The following is a 26,445-nucleotide window of genomic DNA, read 5'->3' on the forward strand; positions in this document are numbered from 1 at the left end:
GTAAAAGTATCATAACCAATAATATTTAAAGAATAAATACAATTCTTAACTTTTTAAAAATGTATTTTATTGTTGAAATTATTACAGATGCCCTCCATTTTCTTCCCTTTACCCCTCTCCTCCCATCTCCCACCCTCCCGGGTTCCTGCCCTTTCTATTGTCTGTCCCTGGGCTGTGCACATATGCTTCTAAGTTCTTCGGTCAATCTCTTCCCGGCCTCCTTCCCACCTTCCTGCTGAGATCTGTCAGTCTGTTTCACGCTTCCATGTCTGTGGTCCTATCTCGTTTGTCAATTTATTTTGTTCCTTATAATTCTTAATTTTTGTCTCTGATATGAAAGTTCATGCTATGGGACAACAATGTGTCCACAAACCACATATGCACTTTCTTCTCTTAAATGATAATTTACTTTATTAAAGCATAATTTGTATTTTATGTATAAGATATTTAAATCTGTTTTTATTTTTCTGTGTTGCATAAAAAATTAACCTCTCACATTTTTCATTGTGATATTACTCATCCTTCAGCTATGTTTTCTCATAGATTCAGGAAGCATTGCTGTTAAACTATGCTTACTCTCTACAGAGCCCGTGTCCCACATCCAAGCAACTTCCAAATTAATGGTACAGTACTAAACATAAAATATCTGGGGTCACAACTACAATAAACAATGTACATCAAAACCTTTAATATATCAGGATAGAGAATATGCAAATCAACACCTGAACGTTTACTAAATGAGCACAGCTCAAAGAAAAATCATATGTAATGAAATATTTAACTTAAAATCACACTTTTTAATGGCATAAAATTGAATGGTGACAAAGATCAGGTGGTTCTATCAACTGTTGGTCATTTGCTCCTGAGGTCCAAAGATAAATCTGCAAAATTCCTGCCATTTACTGACCACAAGGAGTAAGCATTTGTGATTCATCATGATTCCCCACATGTGGTCCAAATGCCCCCATCCACAAACACCCAAGCTTTTATGTTTCCCTCTTCCTAGAACATTCCCATGAAACCTATTAGACATTATTCATTCTTTCTAAACCAGACTCTAAACACACCTCATCTATGAAGTCATAATTTCTTATGAATTTTTATTGCATGCATAGGCTTGTTCTAATACAAATGCACATGCCATCATATTTTTATTATTACTAAAGTATAGTTGACATACAATATTATATTAGTGTCAGGTGAACAACATACTGATTCAACATCTATATACCTTATGATGTGATCACCACGATGTCTAGTAACCTTAAAAAATTATGATATTATTGACTATATCCCCTATGCTGTACATTACATCCCTGTGACTTATTTATTTTATAACTAGAAGTTTGTACCTCTCAATCCCCTTCACCTGTTTGGCCCTTCTCCCCACATCCCTCTTCTCTGGCAACCATCAGCTAGTCCTCTGTATCTATGAGTCTGTTTCTGTTTTGTTGGTTCACTCGTTTTGTTTTTTTAGATTCCATGTATAAGTGAAATCATACAGTATTTGTCTTTCTCTGTCTGACTTACTTCACTTGCAATAATACCCTCTAGGGAAAGTTCCGTTCTTTTTTATGGCTAAGTAATATTCCATTGTGTATGCCACATCTGCTTCATTCATTCCTCTCTTGATGAACACCCAGGTTCCTTCCATATCTTAGCTGTTATAAATAATGTTGCAGTGACCATTGGGAGGGGGGCATGTATAATTTCAAATTAGTGTTTTTGTTGTCTTCAGATAAATGCCCATAAGTGGAATTTCTGGGTCATATAATAGTTCTATTTTTCATATATAATTTATATGTGTCCTATTTTCTCAACTGAATGTTTAGTTCATTGTAACAGCAATCAAGTTCTACAGTTAAGTGTATTTTCAGAAATTCTGAAACCAGTTAAATTTTGATAGCAGGGGAGATATTATATATATATATATATAGTCAGCAGTAGTCAAAATTGAATGAAAACATGATTTGATACGTAGATATAGATATAGGCTTTGATTACTTAGTTAATTGGAGAGTCCTGGTACTCCACACTATATCTGAAATGGTGAATGTCAAAATCTCCATTGACTAACTAAGAAATGACTTTTGTTTTGAAAGAAAGGAATTGCTTTTTGTCTAAAACAGTTCTTACTCAGAACTAATTGAAAACTATATCAGAACTACTTTCTTCTACACTTCTTTAATGAATATTGTTAAAATCTTACAAGGTATTGCTATAACTTTCTGCTGAACCTACAAAGAACTTAGGCTCTGCAGAAGCTAAGAAAATAACACTTATTGAGTACTTACTACATGTTTTACAGGCATTATGTTGATCTTTTTTTTTCCCCCTGATTAAATGCAAAATAATGAGGTAGAAACTGTTGATTTCCCTTCTTTTCAGAGGAGGGACTTGAGGCAAAAAATAAATTAAAAAAAATTGAGTTACTTCCCCACAGCCACCTAGTCAGTAAATGCTAGAGACTAAATTTAAATGCAGGCAGTCTGACTCAGAGCCTTTCATTCTACCTATTATAATATGCTACCCATGTCTACAAATCACATATACTCGATAAAGGGGAAGAGAATACAGTAGGAAGGCATGAGAAAGATTTTACAAATCGTCAAATGTGAAGCTGACATTTTTAAAAAGCCAGTAGCAATTCCTAAAGGATTCTATTCTTCAAACTCCATCCCCAATAAACCCCAGGCAGTCTTAGAATCAGTGCTTTCACTTACATGAACCAAAAAGTTATAAAAATATTATCTAGACATAGAATTATATTTTGGAGTTTAAAAAGAAAATTGATATTTTTCTAGATATTTACATGGGCATTTAACATTATCAAACATCTTCTATAATACATTAGAATTTAAATTGCGGAATTTAATTTTAAATAAGATTTAAAATACTTTTAAATTTGACCTGTACCTTTAACTCTCTGTCCTCAAACACCTAAAACATTTTTACATTCCCATTAACAAATATAGCATCTGTAAATAACTGAGCATAATTTTGAACTTTTAGATCTGGAAACTTCACATTTCTCTAAACAAGCTTTTTCCTTAAACTATGCACATTTTGGATAATAAAGCAATATTTAATAATGGTGGTATTCAAAACTTATGCATGGAAATATTCTTACCCTCACAGTTATTACAGGACTTATAAAAAACATGTTTGAGATTTATAATATACACTTAAATACTGTGTTCTATAAACAGATAATAACCTTACATTTCTTAATAAAAGGTACAGATAAGGAAAAGATACAGATAATACATAACACTTTCCTAAGAGATCATAAAATATAATAATGCAAACAACTGACCTCAATCCACAGGTAAAGCCCAAACTAACTCTGCATCTTAATAAAATTCTGCCTTTCTTACAATAGCCTCCTGTTACCCAACCTCCACTCCCTCTGCGGGTTGACCCCAGGCCGACCTGTTCACCCCCCTCCATCCCAAACCCTCATGACCTCAGCCTCCCTGCACCCTCTTAATTCTTTTAACTGAAAACGCCAACCCAACCCATCAGGCCCTTTCCTCCTTCCCAAGTCTTATGTTGCCCAGCTTGACAACTGGAGTTCCTTACGAATCAACCTCCTGATTAACGGCTTCGGTATAAATAATAATAGTTTACTTTCTCCAAAAACTTGGGATGGAAAAATAGTAGTGAGTAAACAGTACCAAGATAGCGTGCTTCTGACAATGAACTGTAGAACATTTGCCAAGAAGCGGAAAGCCTATATCCCCATTTGTTTACGTTTAAAAGGCAGGAAGATATGCATGCCCCTGGAGGTCACGGGGTGGGGCAGGCTTTACCCAACGGTCCTTCAGGTTCCTGCTGCCACTAAATCTAAAATAAGCTTCGCGGTTACATATTCAGCACTGGCAGCTGCAGCACTCCCACTGCTACCCATGTTGTATCTCTTCCAGACACACCCAGGATTAGATATTTCAACAACCCATACTAATTTACTAATTCTTTTGATAAGAACTGGGGCGGGAGGGGCCAGCGGTGTGCGTCCCTTAGCGGCATCTGCTGGCTCAGGCCTATTTGCATTCTTTCCTCACTGACATCGGAGGCTCACAAATGGTAGCTTGTTGACAGCTAGATGGTGGCTGAAGTGTTCCCCACCGTGCTTAAATTACTGATGTTTCTGACCGACGAGTGTGGTTAAACATTCTAAGGCCCTTTTGCTTACTGACCGCCAATTTTATCACCTTTAAGCATCAAATTATATAATAGTCTACCATAAAATGGGAGTTGAGCACTCAGATATCAGAGAGCAGCAGAAGACACACACACAGGTCTATTTAAGAAAAGTGACCAGGATTCCACAAACTGCACAAATTCTTTTTGAAATAGAAAACAGATACATTCACTTTACACCTTGTAGATGGTTTAATCAAGTCAAGTTTCCCATGGAAACAGAATAATATTGGAGAGAGCAATGACCTACATTTTGTTGGAAAGTGTGTCATTTATCTTGTATGCAAAAAGATATTTTGTTATGTCAAACTGCAATTGTGGTATCAAGAAAATAACTCCGCCAAGGGGAAACGGAAAGACAGCTCAAATATTTCATCGGGAAAGAAAAGAAATGGAAAGGAAAAAGAAATGAAAAGGAAAGGAAAAATAAAAGAGAAGGGAGAGTTGTTTACCGTCACTAACCCTACTTCCAAGCCTCCTCTTCACAGAGTATATACTGTCTTAGAGACTCCTACACCGGCGCTGCTTTCCCTGGCGTTGCCGATGACCTTCATATTGACATCCCAATACAAATATAAATTTCAGTTATCTTACCTGTTTTATTTAACATTTGGTTCTTCTGACCGCTGTTACCATCTAAAATTTCTCTCTTGACTTCCATGACACTGCTTTTCACCAGTTTTGTTCCCGTCACTCTGGTTATTTCTTAATTAATTGATCATGTATATCTCATAGACTTCATCTTTCTCACTTTGCCCATCTCCTTCTGTACCATCTGTCACAAAGGCTTCACATTAAGCCATAGTTTCAAAAATAATTACTGATAAGTGCCAAATGTATATACCTCAAATCTGTATATCACATTTACTATTAGATAGTTATATACTGATGTCCCAAAGACACCCCCAATTCAACTTGTGACAATGTTCCATCACCTTTCTTCCATCAATCTGTTCCCGAATCCTCTATCTCAGTGACCAGTCCTAACACACAACATTTATTCAGCATTTATTCTGAACCTGACACTTGTAATATCTTACTTAAGGACTCTATAACTTCGTAAGAGAGGCATTAATATTATTATCATTTTGAAGATGAAGAAACTGATACACAAAGAGGTAAAATTACTTGCCTCAATTCACATGATAAATATTGGAGCTGGGGTCAGAACACATTGCCTACCCAGTTAACCATTACACCTTGCATTGCACATGTCAGACCCCTTAGAGTCAGTTTAGATTTTTCCTTTATTCCCCTCAAAGAACTGTAGTCACTCAGTTCATTAGATTAAAGGGTACACAACATTTATTCGACCTGTTTCCTCCTCTCTATACATATGTCTCTGACTTTAATTTAGATCTTCAATTCTCACCTCAATTATTTTAATAATTATGGCTTTTTATACCAGCCCCACACTGACAATAAACTTTAATCTCTGGTCTTGTGTCCAAACACATTATTCTGCTGTTGTTTAAGATTAGTCCATGTACATGGGAGGAAAATATATGATAGTAAAAGAAGTTGACCTAAATACCACCTTGGTTCTTCACTGGCTTTCTATAAACAAGGCATGTACATAGGTTTGATCAGCACAAACCACTTCTCATCTTCACAGCTCTGTTTCCTAAGATAAGGGGAAAAGTTCCCATCATCAAAAAAATAATGGAATTATCTAAAATTGAAAATCTATAAAAATTATGAAATAAAAATCACCATTCTACTGATACCCTGACAACTTAAAGCTCTCATTTGCATCCACAGAAAATAAGTTAAAAAAACTATGATTTTTCTCTCATGTAAACTCCAAGATATGTAAACTGCCCATGTCCCCCTAGCTAATTATTTTCACAAGTTATGAGAAATAAGGGTCCATATGAGCTTGGGCTACCAAAATGTTACATTTACCAGTCTCTAGAATCTGTCTAGGTTTATACTAAACTTAAGTTGCAGTGGCACTGAAAAATTGAGGAGAGTTACGCAAGTAAACCACATTGCTATCATGAATTCAAGAATATTTTACTTCAGTTTCTAGCTGAAAATAAGTTTTTCTCACTTAGAGAACACACAAACTACAACTCCTGAGTTAAAATTTCATTTCTACATATGTTCTAAGGAAAGTCACTAAGCTTCTATGGTCTCAGTTTTCTCATCTGGGGGAAACATGGTGTGTTGGGGGTGGATTTTACTGCATGAATTTTAAGATCTTTTTCGGCTCTATCTTTCTAATTAGGGCAATTTTCTCAAATTGGATAAAACTGCTTTGGCATCATCATGTGAATTAGAGAGATGACAAAATTTGAACCATCCACAAAATAGTATGCCCGAAGAACAAAGAATATGAGGCATTTGTCATTTAAAATTTGAGTTTCACAATTTGAATTATTTCAATTTCTAAGGAAGACATTTCAGAAGCATTACAGCCATCCCCCTAAATTGCCTTTAGACCATGCATGCTGGATCAGAATCATGAAGGCATATACATCGTTTTCAGTAGTGAATGGCTTTGTTTCTAACTGAGGTTACCATTGGAATAGAAATAGTGAATGGCAACAGCAACCACAGTTATTGAAAAATTTCCATCCAGAAAACTGAGCTCAAACTAGAGGGAGAAGTGAGATGAGCAACCATTTTTGGTTGGAAACTGATAAAAATGAACGCACTGGTGGAATGTTTCTGACCAAAGAACCCACATTTATTCTCATTGTGTTGTAAGTCTGATGTCATTGAATCAGGAATATGCACAACATTTTTATGCATGGTGGATGTACCTTTGAATTAATAGTCATCCAACACTTTCAACAATTGGTCAAAACACTTTAGACGCATCTAATAGAGATTCCTAGGAACAGATGTGCTTCTGTCCAAACCACATAGTGAGAATTCCAATTACCCCGGCAGCCAAATCACTACAACCTAATTGCCACTACCCTGAATGTGGGATGCAATCGCTGCTTACCCACACTTGCTTTTCCCAAATAAGCATTAGTGAGCCTCTCAGTTTAGCAACTGTCCAGGGCTGTCTGGAGAAACAGCAGCAAACTGTTTAGCAACCAGAGCCTATAGATTGGTTTCTGTAGGATTGTTTATGGGGCTCACATAGTTAACTTCTTTCTGAACCTCTGGCCATGGATGAAAGTGACTTATCCATTTTCTTCCCTAGCAAGGAGTCTTTTAAAAATGATATTAAAAAAATAAGATAAAGGAAAAAGGAAGAAATAATTTAGCAAAAATGTATTAAATGCAAAATTAAATTGAGCACTCATAAACCTCACTGTTAAAGGCATTTACACAAATTGAAATGTATTCTTCCATCTCAGTTTCACACAGAGTGCAATATGCACTATTTTAAAATTAGATAATCTGCTTAAAAGCTATTACTGTAAAACTCCACCTTCCCGCTAACCAGATTTACTGTAATGTGGGTGAGATTGTTTTTCTTTCACAATTTCTATTTGTTGTTTCAAAGAGGGTGATACATTTAAAAAAAAATTTAAGTAAATGCATTTCAATGTTTTTGAAAAACAAGAATATAAAAATATATGCTATTTTCATAAAAAAGCTCATGCTTTCTCTAAAAAAATATATATATTTAAACAGCCAACAAAAACACAGTAGGCACTATAAAAGTAAATAGCTTTTAAAAGTAACTATTATAAATGATATCTATTTTTTTTCATGGCCACACACACAAAAAGTTATGGTTTAAGAAATATGGAATTATATCCTGAGACTGTCTGAAATTATATGAAAGATGGATCATTGAAGAGTTTACAGGTTTAACTTTGAATGTGCCAGGAATAAAATAAATAGAAATATGAAATTCAATAGAATTGAATTCTAGGAAAGTCAGACTTAAAAGAACCAGATTTTTAGATCTTATCAATAGAAAATAGTTTTCTCAGTAGCTCAATAACCCACTTTTTAGGGACCTAAAACAAGACAGGCCTATGAAAATAAGCATATTATATTCTGGAGAAACAATTTCAAGCCCATCGTTTAATTCTATATAAAACTGATGGGTGAGGAAAGGGCAAAATCATCCCCAATGGTCTTGTTATATCTGAGGCTCTCTAGGACTGAACATTCAGCATGAATCACAGCTTTAAAAATCTCAGCAATCTGGGTATCACTGATATGAAAACAAGACTAATTGGTTTAATCTTATCGAACATTTTCCTTTTTTTTTGCATGATCAAATGCACTTTAAAAAAAAATTATCACCTACAAAAAAAGAAGAGCTGTTCTTTCTTAAAGCTAATGTAACTTAAATAAAATATAAAGTTGAGATCCAGGCTGTAACCATTAGCAGCTGCCTTCCCTGTGAATCCTAAATATAAGATATGATCTCATCTGCTCTGGCAAAATAGCATCCTTCTTAGAAGCACATCTTTGGTGACAGCATTTCTGGAATGTCTTCCCAGCTCAAGTAAAGCAGCATCCGCAGTGCTGCACAATCATCCTCAGAAGTATTGCTATTTAGAGGCCGAACGACAATGAATAATGGTAAGAAATAGGGCACTGCCCCCATGGGAACCCAGCAGCAGAGGTAGCAAAATGCTTAAACTTCTGACTGCTTTTTCCCAGAGATTTAAACACCAGCAAATGAGGCCCTGAAGGCATATAAAAGCTGGAGTGAATTTAACCCTCTCTTCACCTGTTCAGCTGCCACGGGGGTCATTTCTCTGTGTGTAATTTAAAGTTTATTCCGTTTCTGCCTGACACGGTTCTGAAGAATCAGCATAAAGAGGCATGGGGAGATGGAAGACTCAGAGATCCATCCTCGAAGGAGATTAATCAATGGAATGGAATCTATTAAAACGCCACAGATTGCCAACTTAGTTCAAAGTAGCCAGGCGGAGCTGCAGAGGAGGAAGCCATGTATCCGGACCATTTTCTGAGAACTCAAAAGGCAACGCATAGTGCTCTAGGGTAGAACCCCACTCCCAGCATTTTCACCGGCTGCCTGATGCAAGCATCCTGGCTTAATAGACGCAGTTACCCTTAGGAAAGGTAACAGGAGGGGCTATTAGCAGCACTACTAAGACATTAGTACTAAGAATGAACTGTTGAAGGTACTGTTTGTAGAAGGTAAAATACAGATACCCGAGAACCAGTCGAGAACAACTGAGACGAGGGAGATTTTGAGGACAGGAAGGCTGAGGGCGCCTGGGATGCTTCCCTTGGCACCAACCCTGTACCCTGTTCTTCTCACTACCCAACCTCATTCAAGTAAATCTAAAGAACAAGTTACCTCCCAGCACTTTAAACATACTCACAACATTTTACCGCAGACAAGAAGCATCGAATTGCCAAGAGTTGATCACTTTATCTAATACAAATGGATTATGATAAAGTCTTTCAATCCCCCATAACGTGTGAACAGGTGAAGACTTTAAGAGTAGGGAAAGGAAGAACACTGAGTTTGAACTGAGAATATTTTCATTTTAACCTGCTTTGGCACATGCCAAGTGTGGGCATTTCTTAAATATTTCTGGGTTAGTTTCTCATTTACACAAAAAAGGGCAGGGGATGTGAATCACTCTGAAACACAAGACAACAAACTAAAATATTTTCTGGCTGTGGATTAAAGAAAGTAAGAATTTTGCTACTGTCTCTCTATTAGGGGTGGACATCAGACTCTTTCTGCATACTAACCTGTCATTTATATGTAAACTAATGCATGCTAGCCCAGCCAGGCGTGGCTCAGTGGTTGAATTTCAACCCATGAACCAGGAGATCATGGTTTGATTCCCAGTCAGGGCACATGCCCAGGTTGGGGGCTCCATCCCCAGCAGGGGGCGTGCAGGAGGCAGCTGATCAATGACTCTCTCATCATTGATGTTTCTCTCTCTCTCTCCCTCTCCCTTCCTATCTCTCTGAAATCAATTAAAAACAAAAACAGAAATAAAAAAACAAAAACCTAATGCATGCTATTCACACAACCAAAGTGACTCAAGCCACTTGGAATTTGCTTTACCTGGAGATTAAGACTGTATTTAGGAAGACTTTCAAGGTGCTCATTTATCCATGGGAAATATTGCAGAAAACAGAGCTTGGCCCTCACTGACTGGCATTGGGATTTTCATTCCTCTCCATGAATTTCTACAGAGTGCCAGGGTTCACTTCAGGGTTCCTGTGAGCTTTCTAAAATGTCTATAAAATCTTACGTGAAGTGCACATGTACATTTTTCTGAGGTGTTTCATAGCCTAGATTTGCAATTCAAATTAGCTTATGATGCAAAAATAAGGCGAGCAGATGGCTCCCACCTCAAGATCAACATGGCATAAAGAGACAAGACAAACGGCTGTGTTTCTGGGGAGACATTCTAGGTAAGGAACATGGGATCTACCTACTTGCATCTGCAAAATTCCAGAGGCTGCTTAGTCTCTAGTAGGGTAAATATTCAATTATTAAGTAAATGTGCATAATGGATTGCAGTTCCAAAACAAATACTTTGATTGTAAGCTATGACAATTGTGACTTAAATGAACTCTATTTTGATGACTGTTTTTTTTCTTATGCTTTGTAACACAGGGACACAGATTCAGAGTTTGCAACAAATATTTAAGTCCCAGTCTTCCCTTCAGAGATAGTCCTTAGTGTGAAACAGAGGTCTCAGAAAAGTCATGCAAGAGACTAGGGAGCCTTCTTTCTTACTCAACACCCTTCCACCTACTGTTGAAGATATCTATGATGCAGTGCAATCACGACTCTATGGAGTGGATATTCTCTCTGTAATGGTGTTTGTGAGTGTATTTTAACAGGAATAAGAGAACAGCATCTAAGAGTGTTTCCTTAAAACGATACTTTGTGACCGAATAATAAAAAAGACATCATAGCCCAGCCTGGTGTGGCTCAACTGTTGAGCACCCACCTAGGATCCAGGAGATCAAAGTTCGATTCCCGGTCAGGGCACATGCCGGGGTTGGGGGCTCGATCCCCATTAGGGGGTGAGCAGGAGGCAGCTGATCAATGACTCTCTCATCATTGATGTTTCTCTCTCCCTCTCCCTTCTTCTCTCTGAAATCAATAAAGATATATTTTTTAAAAAGACATCATAGATTATCGGCACACTTAGGAAATATAAATTATGCTACTAAACTTTTCCTTGATATTTAAAAACAAAAAAGCATGACAATGAAGTCTTTGTTTTAAGTTACTGTGTCAGCTTTACATGCGAGGAGAATATGTTTTCAGCAATAAAAATAGAATCACACTTGGTTGACAGTTATGATCTTTCCACATAAAAAGAGATTAAAGAGTAATGCTTAAAGAATCGTTATACAAACAACTAAACAACCAAACAAAATAGCTAAGAAAGATTGACACATTTTCTCAAAGTTTGCAGAGCTACTAAGTAAATAACTGCGACTAGAATTCAAATTCAAATTATTATTATTTTTTTAATTACAGGCCAATGGAAACCTCTCAGCTATTTTAGGACAGATTTTATGCCTGTATAGGAATAGACACAATTTTAAATTATGCCAGACTAATATATTATCCACTTAAATGAATATGTGGGCTATTCCATATTCTACATCCCTTTGCTATCAGCCTGAGAAATTTCATTAACAGTCAACTAATAATTATGTTTCAAAAATCTGCTGCAGATCTCAGTATGAAGTTCCTACCTCTTTCTCTACCATTACAAATGGTGGGTACAATCAGTTCAGGAAGGTTTAAGTACGTATTTAGGGAAAGTAAATTTATTCAAGATTTAGAGATAAAAATGAAGTATTTGAAATAATTTTCTCACCCTCTTCTTCTACTCAAATTATTAGGAGACAGTTCAGAAAATATGCACTACTTTTTTTTTTTTTTGGCCTAAGAAGCATCCCTTTACTTCTCTACACATAAATTTGTTAAGAATTTTTAGAAAAAAAATCATAATTCAGAATAACATTATAATAATTGGTAAAACACTTAAGATTGCAGAAATTATGATTAAATAAGAACACCAATAGTATTAAATTAATTCATATAAATTGAGAGTGATGGTATAAGTGAGCTGGCATTTATAAAAAGTGACTACTGTATACTTAATGTAAATATCCTAAATGAAAATAGCCTTGTTTTAGAGGACTACATTATAAACTCAAAACAAAAAATACAGATCATAGAAATATATATTTCAATAGTTAGATATTCTTTACATTTATTATTTCTGAGAGTATTTATGTGTATATTTTTCATCTATCATTTTAAGAACAATTTGAAGGAAAAGCAAAATAGAATGATTGAAATAGATTTAGATAATGTACTCTTAAGCTACATTAAACTATAATGCATTATAATTACTATTTAAATATACAATTTATTTGATGAGATTTCATAATATATATACACAGGACTACTTTAAATAACATGTCCCAGAGTAAGGCAAACATTTGCTTTAAAGACATGGCCACTAGTCTGCGCTGTTGTATAAGAAATACTTATTTTCATTAAATTATTTCTAAAAGGAGTTAGCTCCTTTTTTTGTGTGTTGAGAAACACAACTGTATCATATCTCAGGTTTATACTTGCAATTTTCTGTACTATATTATATGACAAGTCAATATAGGGGAAAATATTTAATTAAAATGATATAAATCTATCAGTGGTTCCCCTCTTTTTCTAAATTTAAGGACATAATATTTTTAGTATTACTATATTGATAATTTATGAAGTATATTAAGCTACAAAATAACAGCTTCCTTTAATTTGATGTATTATACAAAAATGTTCTAGCAGCTGGATTTCACTAATGATCAAGTAATTTGCCCGCACATAATTATAAACCATCACAAATAGGTTTCTAGATGGTTTCATTAGTGATTTTAGATAAATATGCTAAAGCACATATATTAGTGATTATTTTTATATTATATTGTCTTATGTAATTGTTTTCTCAGTTAGCCATAATGTTTTTAGGCTTGCTTGTTAAAACACAATTATATCTTTGCATTTTTAACATTTTATCTTCAACATGTTTCTTATACTTCACTGAGAAATTTGAGGAAATGTTAAATTATAGCTCCAACACTCAGTATTGTTTCAGGATTTGGGAGAAAATGACATTTTAAAATAAAAGCAATATTGTAAACCCTTCACACCTTTACTAAATACTGTTTCAAAATGCTCTAAATTGATTTTTCTAAGTACACGACAGTTTGAAAATCAGAAAGAGAAAGGTCAAAGTGTAACAGCGGGTGTTGCAGAATGCTTCAGTGTTTTCTCAGAAAACAAGGAAGGTCTAAATATAGATATTGCTTACTTGTAACTGTGCAGTGGTTTACAGAAAAATATATTCAATCAAACATGCACCATTTATCTGAAAAGACATGATGGATGACTCCATTTAGAGAACAATTAATATTCTCCACTCAATTAGTGAAAATGAAGAAGTATATGTTGTTAATATGGATAATATTTCTATATTGAAAGCAATATAGTTTAACTAAACGCCCACCTTGTTTAAAAATGGAAATACCGCAAAAACTGCGCTGATCTCAAACCGCCACTCCACTTGGCACATAAAGGATGGAAAAGGACTTCATGTTGAGTGATGGGCACACAATGCGGGCTTTGCTGAGTTGTACACTTGAAACCTGTATGGTTTTGTGAACCGACGTCACCCCAATAAATTCAATTAAAAAAAGAAATCTGTTTTGTACACTTGATGAAAAACAAATGCGAATACTTTGTAGTTAATAAGCCGAAAAAATATTTATATACATGAAAATTAGTAATTCAATATCAAATGCCACGGACACTTTGTTGCCATGGATGTTTTAGTACTCAAACATCATTCACTATATTATATAACAAAGAACACTTAATTTTTAGGGACAATAATGTCATGATAGCACACCTGCAGTCTGAATATAGACTCCTATAACATGTAAGTTAAATATGTTATTTTGTGAACGTAAAATTAGAAAGTCTAAAGACTACAAATATGAAGGAGTGGCACTCGTGTGTGAATCCTTGCTCCAAATTTTTAATAAGTAGATGGCCCTTCAGCTAATATCCTAACCTCTCTGTATCTCAGGCTCCTCCTCTATAAAATAAAATTGAGGATAATAAGAGTAACTACCTTACAAGGTTCCTATGAAAATTAGATATATAATATGATTATGCCTGCAAACACTTAGCATACTGAGCATTTACTGTATATGGGGCAACTGTTGGATATGTCTTACCATTATTCATTTTATTTTATTAGTTTGAGGACATAAAATTCCTCAGAGCAAACCAGGTTTTATAAAATGCAGCCAAGGAAAAGATCCCCCTATGTTCGCAATTTAACATCTCTGGACCTTTGTTTTAACGCTGCCCACATAAAATTCTTTTCCGCTATTGAAGCTCCCACATGGACACCACTGCCAAAATTTTGTTTTGACTCCGTTAAGTATGAGAACCGAAATTTCATTTTTCATGTGGCACAGCACTGTCATGCAAAGCAGGACAACACTGGACAACTGGGTTTTGCTCTCACTGTCAACGTGTATATTTTGATCTGTGTACTTGATCAACTGGTTGACTGACCACAAACCATTCATTTAACTGTAGTGGGTCGTTTCATTTATCAAAGATTACTATCAATTTCTCGAAATTATTGCAAGAATGACTAAATGGACTAAAACAGGTGAGAAGCCTAGTGCAGAAATATTAGCTCCTGCTCACTACCTACCTTATTCTATTCATTTTTGTGTTTTCCCAGCAAAGTTGCCAAACAGTCCTCATTTCTGATGGTTCCCATTGCAACCACGTGGACTTGCTCGCTCCCTAACACAATCATTGGCTGCCTCCAGGTTGTGTGCTAGCTCTGCTGACTTATCTACTTCTTGCTACAATTAGGAACCGTATAAAAAGCTGCTGCTGTGAGACAGATGTTTGCCAGGCTGCCGCCTTTCCGACCTGCCCGTGTCTACTACCTTCTTGGCCTTGGGCTGTGTTGTGCTGCTTTCCTCAGTCTCGGCCCTCGGCTCCTTTGTGCTCCTTGTCTTTACTTGCTGACCTTGGCTTCTTAAATTATTACAACCTCCGCTTCATCTGGTCAACAACGACCGCTCAGGATCCTCTGCGCTTCAGTACTCCAGGTCTGCCCCCCGATTCCCTATGTACTTCATGCACATGCCTTCTGGGGCCTTGGGTTCTTACACAGACCCTGGGTTCAGGCTACCGGTGCAGTCTTTGACTTGGGCATCCGGCCTGACCCCTGCCATTTGGAATTATTCCCGCTGCTTCTCGCCTTAGCATCTACTGCTTCATTTTGGCTTCCAGTTGTATTGCATATCTTGACTCCTCACTCTATCACTGATTGACTCTTATTTTTTATACCTAATTTCATTAAGACCCATTGCTTATAATCACACTGGAAACGGGGGAGGACAGACGTCTATAGGAAGGTGGGATCTAGGGTTGATTAGCATTTACAAAAGCAAGTAAAGGAGTTTCCCATAACTGTCCATTCTTATATTTAACCCTCGTAGCTCAATAGCTCTTTGGCATACAGGAAACTAAGAGTGACCATTCATTTCCACATTTCTCCCCCACCAAAAGTCTATTTTCAACTGTTTCTTTTACTAAAATATGAATAACTTATATTTACTTAAATAGTAAACCTTCAAAATATCTCTAATGTTTTAAAAAGTGAAGTTCAGTAAGCAAAAGCAAAAAGATGGTCATAGGATGGCTACTTAGGATTAGGATGCCTTGAGTTATAAGGAGAATGGAAGCCATCTGAGTCATTGGGGTGGAGGTCCGACATTAGGTTAGTTCAAGAGCAAGAAAGAGCTGCAGACCTTGAACAGGACATGGGTGAGGTTTGGTAGCAGGTTCAAATGCTTAAAATATGTGGCAAAAAGAAATAAGAAAAGCAAGGCATTTACAGCGATGCCCACCGGGCGCTGCTACAGGTTCTGGTACCACTTGCACGTGGCCTTTGAAGAAGACAGAATCACAGCGTGTTGAAGCCGAAAGGGATTCTTGCAACGTCTACTGTAGCTCCCTCATTTTTCCAGGATGCTTACCGTATATCGCTTCTTTCCTGCTCCTCGCGGGTCCATACTTAGAAACGGCGGCCCTGCATGCTCAATGCTTTCAGAAATAGTAGCCGACTTAGAACATAAGGAACTGAATTAAAAGGAGAAGCAGCTTCCACGGCAGAAAACCTACTTGTGTGTGTGTGTGGAATATACTTCGCCATCTGTTCCTTTTTCCACTTTAAGCCAGGTTCCCTTTTTTATATCCAGTGATGCAATGCTGCCAGAGCTTTTGGGTTATATGTTAACAGTCAGAGATATGAGGGAAATCTTTTGAACAGAAAGTCAAGTTACTACATACTGTGAGGGATACTTACAGTTTTCCAACAGTAATTTTCTACAGTTATGTACAGATCCCCAGATACTCTTAACAGGAAAAAACAACAAAACAGTATGTCCCTAGAAGGAGAGATTCTACATAAAGTTTTTCTTTTCTTTTCTTTTTTTATAGCAGTACATGTAAATAACCACGTGTGGCCTTCATTATAGAAGAGCAGAAAGGCTGGTTGACCAAGTCTATATATTTACCTAAAATAGCACAATGTTTACAGCTGGCAGAGACTTTTAAGTGAACTAATTAGTCAAGATTCTTTTGGCACTTATCACAGTCTGATTATAGTATTTATCATACACTCTTGCTTATATACTTATTTATTTTTCCACCAGGATGTAGGTTCTGTGAGGACTTACACACTTAGATCTGTCAAGTCCAGTGCTTATTCTAAGTATCTGGAATAACAGGTTCCAAATAAACATCTGTTGAATCAGGAGACCAGTGAGAACTCAAGAAGATTGTAGCAGGGGGTCTGAGCTGGGTCTCCAAGCATGAGGGTGGACTGTCAGAAGGGACGCAAACAAGGCAGGTTTGCTGTAAGGCTGGGGACGTTCTTGGCTACACTTCTGGGTTGTGGCAATGACACTAAAAAGACCACGACTCCATGTCAATATAAAAATTAATTTGCCTTGGTGTGATAAACCTCACAGAATCTTGCAGAAATGTTCTGATTAAGTGAAATTATGTTTTCAGTGAATAGTTATCTAACAAACTAACAACTTCAAAAATGTCTATGGCCCGGCCGGGCGTGGCTCAGTGGTTGAGTGTCGACCTAGGATCCAGGCGATCGGGGTTCGGTTCCTGGTCAGGGCGCATGTCCGGGTTGTGGGCTGGATCAATGGCTTTCTCATCATTGATGTTTCTATCTCTCTCCCTCTCCTTTCCTCTCTCTGAAATCAATAAAGATATATTAAAAAATAAAAAATAAAATAAAATAAAAATGTCTATGAAATCCTCTCACATGTATATTCTTGCCTTATTTGACTGTCTTCTGTTTTTCTGTCTTCACCCTAACCATCCTATTTCATATTTTGGGAGTTGCGGTTTATCATGCGTACTGAACTCTGAAAAATGCTCTATTTATTGGAAAATTACATAAAGTCAAATGTTGATTCACTTTCCTGTTTCAACTCTATGAAAAGGGTAAGCATATGTAGTGCTTATTTTTCATTAATATTAAAACTCCTTAAATCAATGTAAATCATACTATCCTAAGTGTACCTTAAGCATAATAAAATATGTTATATTCTTACAGCAGATTTGACAGCCACATAAAAAAAGAAAAAATGCAAAAGTCACTGCATACTGTTTAGCTAGTATTTAGTCTCTATGAGCATGGAATGAAGTCATTTTTATTTTTAAGCAAAGAGTTCATTTTGTATGTTGGAGGAAAAAAGAGAGAAGAATATTTATAATTTTGAAGAAAAGAGTTCTGTTTCAGGAAAACATGGCTTAGTTTTAATTTGGTAATTATTGTTCTGTACTATTAGAAATATTAACCAGTACTCATCCATCACCCACTGTGAGCCTTCTCCCAGCTAGTGCGTTTTAATTCATCATCTCCTGCTCTTGGTCATAATGTGATTTTTTCCCTCCATAATGTCAGTGACGTTACAATCTTTCTTTTCCTATGCCAAGGGACACTGTTTGTCTTTTCCATGCCAGGCACCCTGTATTCCACTTCTCTTGTCAAAAGAGAATAATCTTTTTCCATTAATGAACACTTTCAATTTTTCTTCCCTTTCAAATAAGATTTTTTTTAAAATTCTCTTTTTATCCACACACGAAATGCTAAAAATGTTTTAATTTTCAAATTCACAGGTAACCTAAAGATATACCAGGGTAAGCAGGTATTTTTCTTAATTATTTAGGCTCCTTTCCATGATTATTTACGTTGCAGTGCAGTCATCAGATAGCATCACCCCATGCCTCAGGGCTGGCTTTATAAATCAATGGCTCCTATTGATGGAATAAAGTAGAGTACAAGAAGGAAACTTTCTTTAAAGATGAGCTCACTCGGAGTGAGGTTAAAAACGGAGCCTGCTTAGTGGCAAACGCCCAAAAGAAGCAGCACAGGAGGGAGATGTGCTGAGAGTTGGAATGGTGTCATTCCCCACCTTCGAATCATCTGCTCAACTCTAACTTGGAAACACTGAGAAACCTGCCTTTAAGGTGAAGTCAGGCCAAGTGACGCAAAAGAGAAGAGACTGACATTTAGGGAGCACCTATTATATTTTAGGTATTGTAAAAGCAAGTAGTTTTTCATACTCTATTGGACTTAATTCTCAAAATGCAAGAGGTAGTTATTAACTCCCTACCTCTGCCTCCCCCCACACACACACACCTTTTTTGTTTTTACAAGTGTGAAACTAAAGCTAAGGTCACACAGCTAAAAAGATTTAGGCTCTAAAGCAAACATTTCTCACTCAAAATCTATGTTTTTCCTATTCAAATATCACAGGCTTTCTTCTTTCCTTCCAAATTCTTGCTTTCCTCCTAATCCAGCTAGCCCAACATCCCCCCATCCTTCCTCTCTCCCCCTTTGCCTCTCTCTTCCTTCCTCTAATAAGCACACTCAGCGTCTACTCTGAACCAATTACCGTGTGAGGTATCTGAAATAATAAATTATGTCACTAACTTTGCAGAGTACACTTTGCTTTTCATACTGTATTTTAACCATACTTTACAGATAACTTCAACATAACTATCTAAATTTTATACCAATGTAAAACATGCATGTGCTTAATGAGTCCAAGTATGTGCGATATTTACAAATGTTCTCATAAGGAAAATAGATAGTAAACATTGATTGACTCTTAAGATGATTAAGCAAAATATAAAGAAACCAACTGCACAAAACTCAAAAAGAATTGACTTAAGACTTATGTGCTCTTAAAATGAATGATTTGTTCTTAATAAATCAGAGCTGAAATAACTTTCGAACAGACAATAAGCCTTAAAATGTGTTTGGCATTTCATGTTTCAGCTGCACAGGTGAGGAAAGGAGGAGGCTCCATGGCTTATTCCCACCACCACTCTCCTCTTAGTCCCTAGTAGGCTCTTTCCGCTGCTCGTGCTCTGCCAGTGGTTCCTCAGAAGTGAGAGGAAAGAACTGAGGCTCCTGGCCAGGGGTGTGAATACCTACAGTGAACGCGCTGGACTGTGACTGAAGGAGGGAACAATCATGGGTGTTCTCACAGGGTGAATATAGGAAGGAAAATGCTTGTGTACACTGCACAGATCATTGATTTTACCCAGAAACAATGACCCTTTAAATGAATAGCAAGTGGACGTTGGCACCACTCTTTTTATAGCTCATTGAGGTTTTTTAGGTAGCATCTCATATATCTTAGTGAGCACAGTATACTTTTCACATTTTACCATTCTAATTTATGAACTTAGTAGAGGACCCAGAACACATAATGAGATGCTGTGTTATTATTTCTGCCTTTATACTGAACATTGGACAACTTCATACAGCTAAAAATAATTTAATGTGGATATTTCCTTGGTTTATTAAAGTCTTCAGAAGTATAAGCCTGCCCCCAGCCTACTCCATTTAAAACTAGTCAGGGGAACTATACACAAAACTCTCCTATTTACCATTGAGAAAAAAATATTTGGTGGATATATAGTGACCATACAAATGATGTCATGCTTAATAATCTATAGATAATATTTGTAATCTCTATAATTTGAACACACAGTCAATGGGTGCTAGCAGATATATTTTATGTGTGTCTGTTCATGTGAACTCCACAATGTATACGATAGGCAAGATTTGCCTTTAAAAATGAGGTTATCATGATAATATTTGCCAACTATACTTTTTAAACTTCTACTAGAACACTTAAAAATAACATATATTTATAAATAATCATGTAATAATTATAGCTAATATTTATTCAATACTCACAAGTATCAGACTTTCACATATACCCTTTCATTTAATTTAGTCTTCTGATCTATGTTCTACTGAGGAAGACACTATTTTATCCAGTACACAGATGAGGCAACTGAGACTTGGACACTTGACGTAACATGGGAAAGGTCACAAATCTAGTAAGAAGTGGAGCCGGGATTTAAATCCAGGAAACTGATTCCAAGGTCCTCACTCTTAATCACTTCACTATGTCATATGAGGAACTATCATAATTTCTGAGGTTTCATCCGATTGTCCAACATAATGTAGACACCATTTTGCTTTGTCGTCATATTAACCAGATGTTGTAGTATGTATGTAACTTGGGGAAAGAATCACCAAGTGAAGGAAACTTATTCCTCTGCTGCAGTTTCTGACCTCCGAGAAGCACTTGCTATGAAAATATCATGAAGTATGATATTTTTACTAGTGACTTTGACTAGTTGAAGTGTGCAGGTGCAAAGAACAGCAATGAAACAAAATACCTACAGAAGGGTAACCTATTTTATCCGCTGCCGGAAAGAAAAAAATGATTGAATAAGGAATTACCTAACTCTTAGTCTTTTTATAAAAATAGTAACTCCGTTTGCTTTTTAAACAGAATTATGAATAACCAAAGACGGATGCACTATCCATCTTTGAAAAGTTCCACACCCAAAAGGAAAAGCTAGTCCTTTCCCAAGAGTAACTGAGGTTCAGTTAAGTCCACGGGAACATAATATTGATCCAAGAACACACTTCTCTATCGGGAGTCCTTGAAAGGGATTTAATGAGCCTTATTTACCCTGTGTATAGGCATTGTCTTGGGAATGAATTAAGCTCTTTTGCAAGCAGAATTAACTCTTTCAAGCCACTTGAGTATTATTTAGTGCACTGAAGCAATGCCTTGCCAACAATCTCTCTTAAAATTTATAAATTGTTGAACCTTGAAAATTTTGCCTAGGTGTTCATTTTGGGATTATTAATTCTGGTCATAAAAAATAGGTGAATGTGTATCAGATGGAGAATTGTAAGCATAAGCAGAAATATTTATAAAATATAAGGTAATGTAAAGATAAAAAGACACTTAATAGGAAGTCAGGAGAGCTGATTTCTAGCTCCATCTCTATCCTCAGATATATTACTTGGGTGGATCTCTTAAATATTCTGGAAGTTAGTTTCCATATTTCTGAGAGGCTGTGGTTTAAGTCAGAAAGACCTTAAAGACTGTACAATAATTACAAAGGATCTGCACATTTGCACTGACATCAAACGCTATCTAAAAATGTGATAAATAACTGGTCACACTATATCTGTGTGGGTTCAGTCAGGAGCACATAGGGCACAGCAGGCAGTTTAATAGAGGTAATTTAATGCAGGAAATAGTTACAAAGTGGTTGGAGAGGTGAAAAGCCAACCAGGGAATGGAAGGCAGGTGAGGCCTTAGCAACAGCATTAGCTGTTTTATATCAGTACCAGCTACAGTGAACTTCTCAATGATTATACTCTCTCTTGCATGGTCCTAAGGATGTTAAAGGAAATAAAAATCCTCCCAATGGACAGCATTTAAAACAATCCATGTTATGTTCCACTTTGCTTGGAAAGAGATATGGTCTATTGACTCCTGGGTAATGACAAAGATTGGCACATGGTCGGGGACTGATAAAGAATAAGATTAGCCCGGACAGTATGGTTCAGTGGTTGAGTGTTGACTCATGAACCAGGAATTGTGGTTCAATTCCAGGTCAGGGCAAATGCTTGGGTTGTGGGCTAGATCCCCAGGAGGGAGCCTGCAGGAGGCAGCCGATCAATGACTCTCTCATCATTGGTGTTTCTATCTCTCTCCCTTCCCATCTCCCTTCCTCTTTCTGAAATCAATAAAAATATATATATATATATTTTTTTTTAAAAAAAAGAATGTTGACAGAATTTCTTAAAAGAGATACTAGAACCCTCAAATATTTATACCTAAATGCATGGTCACCAGAAGGACTCACTGTAGACAAGACCTCTAATCGTAGTTTCCAGTTATTCCAATGCTTGCCATGGTGGAAAGGATGGACAAGACAGGAGAGTCATGGGGTCCTCCTCTGGTGTTCCTTCCTAAGAGGACACTGGACTTTTCACGTAGACCTCACTCCCCATTAATTTATGTGATTCGGGATGTGAATCCCAATTCCAGAGTTAGATCCTGATTAGGCAAAGATATGTATAGTAACCCCTTCACTCCCTCCCCAGTTGGCAGATGATTGGTTAGGGAACCAGGCTTAATCCAATCAACACCTGGCATCCCAAGGCCATTGGATTGGCTCAAAAGTGATGCATGATTGGCCGAATGAAACAACTTTTTTCCCCCCATAATTGAGAAGTTTTCTCTCTTCTTGCCTTTCTGGGGATAAAAAGGTCCAAATCTTGCTGGAATTCTCTTGTGAACATGATGTAGCTAGCCAAACTCAAAGCTGCTACACCAAAGATGGCAGAATCAACATAACTTTAGGGAAATGGTTCCAGAGCCCTGATTATAACACATGTAGATTCTACCAGCATTAATTTCTTAGGGCTGCCACAGCAAAATACCTTAAATGGATGGCTTGAAACAATAGGAATTTATTGTAACACATTTCTGGAGGCCAGAGTCCCAAATCAAGGCATAGGCAGGGCCATGCTCCCTCTGAAGGCACTAGGGAATGATCTATTTAGGCCTCTCTCTTCCATTCTGGGAGCCTCAGGTGTTTTTTGGCCAGGATATGGATGTCTTTTCCCTATATCTATTCACATCTCTGGGTGTCTATCTTTCTCTGTGTCAAAATTGTCCCTTTATATAAAGAAACCAACCATATTGATTTGAGCTCACACTAATAATTGTGACCTAGTAGAAACTCCGTTTCTTTAACATGACACTTTCTCCTTTCTCTTCCTCCTGTTCCTTCCTTAATCATTAAGGACTGAGGACATCAGATTCTGCTCGGCACCAAACTGTCCTAAAAACAAATCCTCAGTTCTGTTGATCAAAGGAACAAAGTGTCAGTCAAACTAAAGATAACATCTTGACCTCAGTTGTGTTTCAGCCCCAGACCCCTGAAAGCAGAAGGACCCTACCAACCACACTCTCACAAAACTAGACAGAAAGATGCTGTGGTTGACTTTAGGACCTGAGACAATAATCAGCTACACCCTACCCTGGCCACCAATCAGTGAGCACAGACCCCAGTTCCCTTAACCACCATGATTAATGATTAATGATTAATGTGCACCCATTTCCACCCTGTTATAACTTGTCCCTATGTGGGCTATAAGGGAGACAGGCTTTAGAATGCTAGTTCACCTGTGTCTCTGGGTTTGGTGCTATTTCTTTAAATAAACCTTTACTTTCTTTGCTGCAAACTCCTGATCATGTCTTATTGGGCTTTGATGTATGCAAGCAAATAAACCCCTTTGGTTTAATAACATAATTTTATTTTCACTTGGTTACATCTGTAAAGACCTTATTTCCAAATAATATCACATTCTGAGGTACTAGGGGTTAGAATGTCAACATATCTCTGTGGGGGACACCAATAAGGATACCCTACTGTTAGATAGGAAGTTAGACATATGCAGCTGGGGTGGGGCCTGCCCTGGGGTCCTGACAGGAGTTGGACCAATGATGCCTTCAGGCCACCAGTGGGCAAGCTCAAAGGAAAACAAAGAGACTTCACTACAACCTTACTACGGCCCTGGAATAATTATAATAAAATTTGCATTATGGTTTTGAACAACGCCTCCACACAAGGTTTTTCTGTATGCATATGGGAAAGGGCATGTGCAGAAGAAATATAGTTATAAACCCTTTTCTGTCAATCATCCTGGAACGCAAATGAAAGCCTCCACCCAGAAAATCTCTCATTTAAACCATATAACCCAGGAATTGGGCTCCATTATCTCTCTCAACTGTCCCACTCCTCACTTGGAGTGTACTTTCAATAAATCCCACTTTGTTTTACTCTCATTTTTGTTGACGTTAAAATCTTTTCTGGGTTGACAAGAAGAATGGAGGTCCCAGCCTGAAACCCCAATCTGGAACACTACCTTTGGATCTTCTATTATTCAAAGAGCACACATTATTTTATTTTATGCAAGTCTGGGTTTAATACAAGGTTTATGCAACGGTTAACAAAATGTACTTTTTCTAACCATGGTTGAGTTCTAAATTTTCCATCCACAGGGAATCAAAATGAAAGGTATACAGTCTTATGAGGAAGCTAGGTATTGTTGCTGGTGAAGGGGAGCAGAATTCGCCACTCCATAATGCACCTCTTTGGCATAGGCTTGTCTCGAGCTGATCATTTTTTAAGAAATAGCCAACATAGGAAAATCTCTGAAAACCAAGGGGAAATTATCCTTTTGTATGGGGCAATTATATTTATAAGAGAAATCTCCATTTGTAAGGGTGTCTCCCCCTCAGGAACAGGAAGAAGAAGATAAATAAATCTCTAAAAACTCTAATCAATGGAGAAGGCAATGACCTCCGTCTGCATAACAACCTATCCTTGGTTACTGTCCAGTCCAATAACTGACTGGCTCCACCCTCCTCCCCAACATCTTCTTTTATCTTTAGCTGATGCTCTTATTTAAGGTGGTGGCTTGGGCCATTTGAAAGAGTTGCCCAGTTTCCCTGGGTATCTCCCAAGTACACAGGACATCTACTTGTGATTAAATTTATGTTTAGTTTTCTCCTGTTAATGTGTTTCTAATCACAAGGGGATCCTAGCCAAGAACCTAGAAAGGTAAAGAGACAATATTTTCCCTCCCTAACATAGGCAACTCCATTTGTCTTTATTTGGGTCTTCACTTCATCCAGGGTTAAATAATTCTGCCAAGGTTATGTACTTTACTGTTTTTCTGGTTCTCCTGTTCAACCTAGATAAGAATGGAACACCACATGGAATAATGAAAAAGTAAAGGTCAAATAAGAGATTTTAGAAAAATAATATATGCCTAGTACTTAGAACCTCGTACAGACGCAAGTAGAATTATAGGGCTATGGGTTGGACAATGCTATTTAAGAATTAATCCTCATACCAATTGCTCACTAAATATTTGGGTACTATTGGCAACTTGCATAATATGGGTAAAAAATTACAATATAAGTAAAAGAATAATTCAGGACCTGAAGAAGTACATCCCTGCTCCATGATAGTGATATGGATATAAAAAAGCATGACTTCGGTCTGTGCTCAGTTGGGAAAGGATATGTTTATTTTGGGTTATTCGTAAAATAATTTCATTTTGTTACAAGACTATACTCATGAAATTTCAGTATAAGGGTATGCGAGTAGGACTAAGACTAGTCAGAAGGCAATGGGCACAGTGGAACCTCAGTTCTCTGAAACTTAATTTGTTCCAGAAGGCTGTTCGAGAAGCGATTTGTTTGAAAACCGAATCATTCCCCCCCCATTAGAAATAATGTAAATTGAATGAATCCATTTCATACTCACAAATCATTCCCTGTTTTAACTCATTTATATATAGTACATGTCTAATGTACTGTCTAATCTATAAATAAGCACTTATTTTCTTAAGTTTATCAAACCAACCCTTACTAGCCTTAGATGAATCACTTTCAGCACTCATTCCAGGGGTGTCCTACAGGTGATCAGCACGCAGCAGTTTCTCTTTTTCACATAGCATTGCCTTCGAAATGCTATCATGGCTAACTGCTTTTCCTTTATCCAAATCAACAACAATTTTTCCACCTCTTCAGTTGCCGGTGATTGTTGTCTTGTGAGCATTTTCACACCCTTAGCAAAGTTAGCACTCTTGATGGCCTCTTTATGTTTTAAAATTGAGTTAATTGTCCATTTTGCCAGCAACAAAAGCATCCTCTCCTTTGTTTGTTGCCTAAGAGACAGTTTTTGTCCTGCTGAGCCATCAGCACAAAAGGGCTGTCAGGTTGAAAACCCAAGTTCTGCTCTACAACTGAGACTTCTCCCCC

The 26,445-nt window shown here is 37.0% G+C and overlaps 1 protein-coding gene across 1 annotated transcript in view; it reads right to left on the reverse strand.

Annotated features, from left to right (window-relative positions):
- PTPRD (protein tyrosine phosphatase receptor type D) overlaps positions 1-26,445 on the reverse strand; it is a 1,875,931-nt gene that overhangs the window by 1,378,358 nt on the left and 471,128 nt on the right. The gene's annotated exons all lie outside the window — the stretch shown is intronic.

The sequence above is a fragment of the Miniopterus schreibersii genome (assembly GCF_964146895.1).
Source record: "Miniopterus schreibersii genome assembly, chromosome: 11".
Taxonomy (NCBI): domain Eukaryota; kingdom Metazoa; phylum Chordata; class Mammalia; order Chiroptera; family Miniopteridae; genus Miniopterus; species Miniopterus schreibersii.